Source organism: Eptatretus burgeri, chromosome 8, assembly GCF_056783735.1.
Source record: "Eptatretus burgeri isolate ZD-2024b chromosome 8, Ebu_testis_v1, whole genome shotgun sequence".
NCBI classification, from domain to species: domain Eukaryota; kingdom Metazoa; phylum Chordata; class Myxini; order Myxiniformes; family Myxinidae; genus Eptatretus; species Eptatretus burgeri.
The window spans coordinates 6,303,061-6,310,773 of NC_140968.1; positions in this window are offsets into that span (position 1 = coordinate 6,303,061).

Here is a 7,713-nt window from a genome sequence, read left to right on the forward strand (position 1 = left end):
ATTGGCTCCCGAAAGGAGCTCATTCCCCCTTTAGCAGGTATTGTTTTTAGTTCTGCAAGGTATCACAGTCACCCTCCCCACTGGTGAGCCAGTGATGGTAGTCAGTTTCATCGCCAACTACCCGACCACGCGGCAGGTAGCGTTGGGTTACATGTCAAGAAACCAGTGGCAGTCAAGAAACCTGACTATAATCAGACATCATAAACCTGAGGGCCAAGCTTCCCACAGCCAAGCCACCAACAATAAGGGAATAATTTTGGTCGTTAAATAATATTAATAAAATAACAAGTAAAAAAGACATAAAATGTCATGGCCCCCATTGTTTCAGTAATTTTGCTGCAGGGAGTTAAAGGGCTCGCCCATATTTATGAGCAACTAAAATGGCTGCCAGTCTACCAGTTGGCCCATCTTTGGTCAGATCGGAACATAAAGTGAGGGGCACATCAAGACAGGTCAGGTATGGGAGCATGCACCATAGAAGAGCGTCGCTGCGTCCACTTTCCGCCAGTACTCCATGGGCCTCTGTCTGGCCATCCCCCATGCAGATGCCTGGCCCATCCCCATCTCCTTGAGATGCTGATAAACCTGCTGCAACCACGAGGCACATGGTCAGCCCATTGGCCTCCTTCACTGACGAGCCTCCCTCGCTAAAATAATCTGGTGAGTCTGATCAGCGTCAGGAAAACGAGGCACATGTCCATACAGCCACAGCTGACACTCACGGATTATGCAGGTAACAAATCACATTTGAGAATCACCTTACAGAGATCAACATAGGTTGCAAGCAGCCACTGCCGAAACTCTCGTCTTCATTTGGTGAGGACCCGAAGAGCAAGGACACGGGCAATCGTTGACCTCTTCGGTGTAAAGCCTGACTGCTCTGGATGCTCGTGCTCAAGCAGATGGTGGCAAACCCGATCAAGAATTATCCGAGCAAAGACCTTGCCTGGCAATGAAAGCAGCATCACCCCTCCATAGTTGTTGCAGTCTTGGCAATTACCCTTCCCTTTCCAGAAAGGGACATCAAGGCCCCTCTTCCAGTCAGTTGGGATAGTGCCTGTGTTCCAGGCAGAGCACAGAACTGCATACAATGACATGAGTGCAGCATTTCCACCAGCCTTGAGAAGTTCAGCATGGATGCAAAGATCCCAGGAGCTTTAACCCATTTCAACCGGTTCACCAGAGCCTGTGTTTCCACAAACGAAGGTGGACCACAGTTGATTTGAAGGTCAGCAATCGAGATTGTAACACCACTGACATCAAATTCGACAGCTGGTGGATCAGCCGGGTACAGCCACTCAAAGTAACCGGCCAGGCGGGCCTTCACTTTAGACACCTCTGTCAAGAGCCCACCACCCACTGCTCTAACTGCAGTGCACCGAGGGGACTGGCTTGGAGAAATGCAATGCACAAATTCCCCTGTAAGCAGGAGGAGAATCACTTGACCACAGGTGATGTTCTACCCCCTCACAGATTCCTCGCACATAGGCCTCCTTGTCCACCTTTTGTGTACGTACAGCTCCCTGAACAGCTCAGTTCTGCTATTCAGCCTGGCCCTGCGACTCTGGTCAATTGTATCCAGTGTCCCTTTGGAGACAAGATTCTTCTTCGCCCTTCGGTGAGTTGCAAGACATCAACCGGCAGCATCAAGGACGGTGGTCTTGAAGGCACTCCACAACTCTTCAGGACCTCGCAAAGCACCCAGACCCCCTCCAAATATCCACTCAGCTTGTTTGCAAACTCCTCAGCTACCCTCTCATCCTTGAGCTTGCCAACATCCAGGCGAGGCTGGGATGGTACCATTCTCCTGGATTTAAGGTGCAACTGAAGAGTTGCTACCACAAGCCAGTGGTCAGTATTGAGGAAATGAGCAATCCAGTAGACCCTGCAGTTCTGGCTATTCCTCCAGTGGCTATGAAGGAGCACATGATCAATCTCCTTTGCCACACTACCAGCATTGGAATACCAAGTCCAGCGATGAGCCTGTGGGTGCTGAAACCATGAATCAGCCACCCTAAGTCCATGACTTCTTGCAAAGTCAAGGAACTTAATGCTGTTCTGGTTCACAGTTCCAGATCCATTGGGACCAACACATGTCTCATAACCATCTCTATCAGTTCCAGTTGATGCATTGAAATCCCCCAAGACTAGAAGAGGATCTTACCTGGGGCACTGGTCAACCACAGACTCGAGCGTGGCATAGAATGTGTCCTTCATGGTGAGATCACTCACCTCAGTCGGAGCACATATAGAGACCAGAGAAATGATACCTAAGGAGTGACAAATCCTTAGTCTCATAATACGCTCGTTGACCGGTGTTACTTCATTTATCATTGAAGTCAGCTTATTCGACACAGGTGCAGCAACTTCTTGGGCATGGTAACCATCAGAGCGACCAGACCATTAGTAGGTGGATCCACCCGCCATGATCTCACCGCAATCCGGTCTCTGAACCTTAGAGAGTGCTGCAATATGCATATCCAAACGCTTGAGCTCAGATGATAACAGAGACAGATGATCATCCTCTCTTCGAGATAGGACATTCCAGGCATCCACCTGAAGGGACCACCTCAGGTTAACGCAAGGAAACTGCTGTCTGGTGGGCGACACCTCAGCCCACCCCGACACACTCTCCCGCAATCTGACCCGGGAATGTTACCTCATGGTTTTCCTCCTATCATCAAAGATTGTGGGCCATGAAGGCTTTGCCCCAATTCCGTCATCCGGTGAGCTGCTCTACGAAGGGCAGCTGCACAGAAGGTACTCTCACAGAGTGGGTTTTCAGATTAGAAAAAATGCTTTCGGAATGTTTTGCGGAATGAAGGGTTTTACGGAGTGCAAATCCTGCCACCAACCTCCGAATAAAAAAATAACCCAACTGCAGGACATCCGCAAACACAGTTGGGCACGAGATATGAATGGCCGTTGCCTTACAAGGAGCTCCTCCACCCTTTGACGTGCATGCCACCATGCACTGTGCTTGTGCCAAGTTTGAACAAAATCGGACCATGCATGTTGGAGAAATGGTTGGGGACACGTTTAAGTAACAAAATGGCCGCCAGTCAACCATCTTGGATCTGATTTTGAAAAAAAAAATGACGTGCATATGTAAGCCATCATTTCTGATGTGTTTCAAGTTTGAACAACATCGGTAAATGCATGTCCGAGAGATGGTTGAGGAAGTGTATGACATCAGGTTTATGTTTATTTCTTAACAACTAAAAATGGCTGCAACTCGGCCATCTTGGATCTGACGTCGAAAAAAAATATGACATCCATATGTTTACCGTCATGTGTTGTCTTCTTGCCAAGTATGAATAAAATCGGTCAATACATGTCTGAGATATGGTTGTGGATGCATGCACGCACGCACCGACACGAAAATCGAGAGCAAATTCATAAGCCCCGTTTCGGACTAAGGCCAACGTGGGTTAATAAGAATATTAACCCACCGCCGTCTGCATGACACCGCCATTGCCACTCCCCTCGCCGCTCCCATACTTTCCAGTTAATATAATTTTTCGTGCGTTTTTTGGTTAATAGAATTTACAATTTAATGTTTCGAGTTAACGGGGTGTTTCTCTTCGGTTAATTTTGTTTTTTTCTTTGCTGTTGTTGTCAAGTTTAGTTTGCGTACAAAGTGGATGCAGATGGGCCTTGCATATTGAAATGCTTTTTAATCTTCATTAATTTTGTGTTTCGTTGTTGTTTTTTGTTTCATTTCTTTAACAATGAGGTGGGAGGAGGCAGGGTAAATAATTACCCCAGGTTAGGGGTGATGGTCATCTCTGAAGCTCTGTAGATGTGGATCTCTGATCGGCTTAGAATGGCTTCGATGTCGTCTTGTCTTTTGGTTCAACATACAGACGAAAGCCCGGGAGTAAAAAGGATAGAAAACCTCAGAAATTAAACTACATTTCTGAGTTATCCGGAGATAGATTTGAAAATGGTTGATTTGGAACATTTATGATCAATGTGTCTTCAAAGGGATAGAAACCGGACCTCAGAAATCAAACCGCATTTCTGAGTCATAAATGGCGGATGATATTTTGACAATGGATGATTTCACAAGTTTACAGCTTCGGTGACCTTGACATTGACCTTCAATCAGGTCTAAAGTTATACCGTCGTGTATCCCTAATCGACATCTGCCCACATACCAAATATCAAGAAAATCGGAAGGAAAAAATGGGGACGTACTGACGTACGGACGGACGGACATCGGGACTGGTTTTATTAGGTCATCTCGTTGGAGATGACCTAATAATCACTCATGTCCCTCATCCTCACAAAAGTACTTTTATTTGTAAAAAAGAATAAAATAATAATGACGACGTAACACTGAGCAGGAATCGTTTTGCAATGATGGGGCCCTTCCACCAAGCCACGCTGTTGTCAAGGAACTGGTTGTGTCAACCAGTTCGTCAATGAACAAGATGTAAAACTTTGTAAAACAAGAATGGCAGACATTCTCAAGCTTATGCAAATGCCTCCCCTAAACATTGCACTCGTCAAGAAATATTACGAACAGCCCAAAATGTTTTATTCCAATGTTGAGAGATTATAACTCTGTCCTATCTCAAAGCAAAACTGCCCTCTTGAAAACTTTATAAATCAGAAGTGATACCAATGCATGAAAACAAGGACAGTACTGGATTACGAAGTACTGCACAAGGTTTAAAACACTTGCACATACAAACAGCTGAGATGAATCTCTGTTTTTAGTTTTTCACAATACAGTGCCTTCAGAAAGTATTCACACCACTTGAATGATTCAAATTTTCTTGTGCTACAGCCTGAATTTTTAAAATGGATTAAATATAATTTTTTTTGTCACCGATCTACACAAAATACCCCATAATGACAAAGTGATTATAAAATGCATGCAAGTACACAAAATTGACCCCCAAATAGTCATGCTGATTGACAAAGCAATGATGCTCTGGAACACAATGCTGATACTACCTTCCTTGGAAGGAAAGATATGATGTGGTATCTCAAGGTGAAAGTCTTTCCCCCCTCCTGTTTTGTCGAGATATGACCCACTGAGTAACCTCATCAATGAACAAGGACACTGATACAATCTGACATGCACCAGAAAAATGACCAAAGAAACAAGAAAGGTAACACATCAACTGTACATGGGTGATCTAAAACTCTTGGCACCGAATGATAAGAAATTGGCAGATCAATTGAAACTAGTGAAGCAGTACTCGGAGGACATTAAAATGGAGTTTGGTCTTGACAAATGTGCCAAATGCACATTTCTGCAAGCAAAGACAAAAAGAACACAACATCTCAATTGATCAGGTACAACACAAAAATGTGTAAAATAATCAGCAAAGTTTACCTATGCAGAATAAGACGAATTCTGAAGTCATCCCTCTCTCCAAAAAACAAAACCAAGGCTATAAACCAACTTGCAGTGCTGGTATTCCAATATAGCTGTGTGTTTTATAAACTGGCCACAATTGGAGATCAATGACTGAGACACCAAAACAAGGAAACTTCTAACTATTCACACGATATTCCACAAAAACCAATGCATACTGAGGTTGTACTGACCGAGACGAGAATGAGGATGTGGTTTGATGGAGCTCAACCAAGTGCACAGAACATCGTGTGTAGGACCAGCATGAAAAGATCAACAGACGATCATATTAAATTTGTACACGAGTAAGAAAACAAGACGAGACGAGAAGGGCACTCGGTAGAGCGCATACCTCTGCCACGCAATGTCTGATCCACGAGAACATTTATGGCCTAATGCATTTTTGAAATATCATGCGACATATCGTTTTTGGCCCTCTCAAAGGTGAAGAATCACTTTAAAAAATAAATAATTCTCGTACCCAGATTCAGAATCAGATCTTCACCAAAATTGAATCAATTTGTCCTTGGCACACGCACAACGTGTCCACCAAGTTTTATCCGAATCCGTCTTCAACTTTTTCAGATATCATGCTATATATCGTTTTTGGCCCGATCTTTCAATGGTGAAGAATCACTTAAAAATTCTAGTAGTCGGACAAAGATCCGGATCTTCACCAAAATCTAATCAGTTCGTCGTTGTTACACACCCAACCTGCCACAAAATTTCATCCGGATCCGTCCACAACTTTTAGAGATATCCTGTACACAGACAAACAGACAGAAAGGGGTGAAAACATAACCTCCTTCACCTTTGGTGGTGGAAGTAAAAATGGATCCCTTAATCCATTTCACAATAAACTTCCAAAAACAGGTGCAAACGAGAGGGGGAGCACTCGGGAGAGTGCAAAACCTCCGCCGCCAATACTGCTGGGTCACTCAAGTGAACCTTATATCTCATTCATTAAATATGATGTCAACAGTGCTGAGAGTTATAGTTCTTTTCTCCAACATTTTTTGTGGGGGGGGGGGGTTGGAAATCACTTAAAACATGTAAAAATGCAAAAAAAAAAAAATCGAAATTTTGTTGAAAAAAAAGTTGCAAAAATTTTTTTCTCCAACAATTTTTTTTGGGGGGGGGATTGGAAATCACTTAAAACATGGAGGAATGCCAAAAATTTTTTTCCTTTTTTGTGGGGGGTAACAATTTTTTTGGGTGGGAGGGGTTGGAAATCACTTAAAACATGTAAAAATGCAAAAATATTTTTTTCTCAAACAATTTTTTTTTGGGGGGGGGGTTGGAAATCACTTAAAATATGTAATGCAAAAAAAAAAAAAAAACATTTTTCTCTAACAATTTTTTTTGGGGGGGTTGGAAATCACAAAACATGTAAAAATGCCAAAAAAAATTTCTCTTTTTTATTGGGGGGGTTGGAAATCACTTAAAACATGTAGAAATGCAAAAAAAAATTCTCTATTTTGGGGGGGGGGTAAAAAAAATTGGGGGGGGGGGGTTGGAAATCACTTAAAACATGTAGAAATGCAAAAAAAAAAATTCTCTAACAATTTTTTTTTGGGGGGGGGGGACCAAGTCCAAAATTTTATGGCATGATCCTTGGACCATACCTAACCCCCCCCCACCAAGTTTCGTCGAAATCCGTCGAGGAGTTTTTCTGTGATACTGTTCACAAACAAACAAACAAACAAACAGAAAGGGGTGAAAACAGTAACCTCTATCCATCTTCGAAGATGGTGGAGGTTAATGATGGATTATACACAGAAAAACAAAACAGAAACAACTGGAACGGGCACTCGGTAGAGCGCATATCTTCGCCGCCGCAACTGTTTTCCGGGCACATTTGAAAAGTCATTTTAAAACGTCCATGACGTCACAACCGTCAGTCCGATTGACGACAAATTTGGTGTGTAACCTCCTTGAAGGCAGTCCAACAAAATGGAATGATAAACACTGAAAAATTAAAAAGTTGAAATATGACGTCATCTTTTGACGTCATTTTGACGCACTTCCGGGGACGTCACGTCCAATCGTGGACTACCATTCTGAAAGCTCGTAGTTCACTGAACGTTGTAACGTTGGTTTCATGTCAATAGCTCGATTAGATCTGAAGCTATGCCTTCAAGTATATTTTGACCTTGAGTGTGACCTTGACCTTGACTACAGAGTTAATTGGCAAAACCTGTACATCAATAAACAGATATTTTGGTACTGATCCTAATGCCTGGATTTGGGAGACTTTGCTTTCTAAATTGTATAGATATTTGAATGTAAAATATCAGGACATTTTAGCCACAATTGAAAAATGTCATGTTCAAACGTCAATG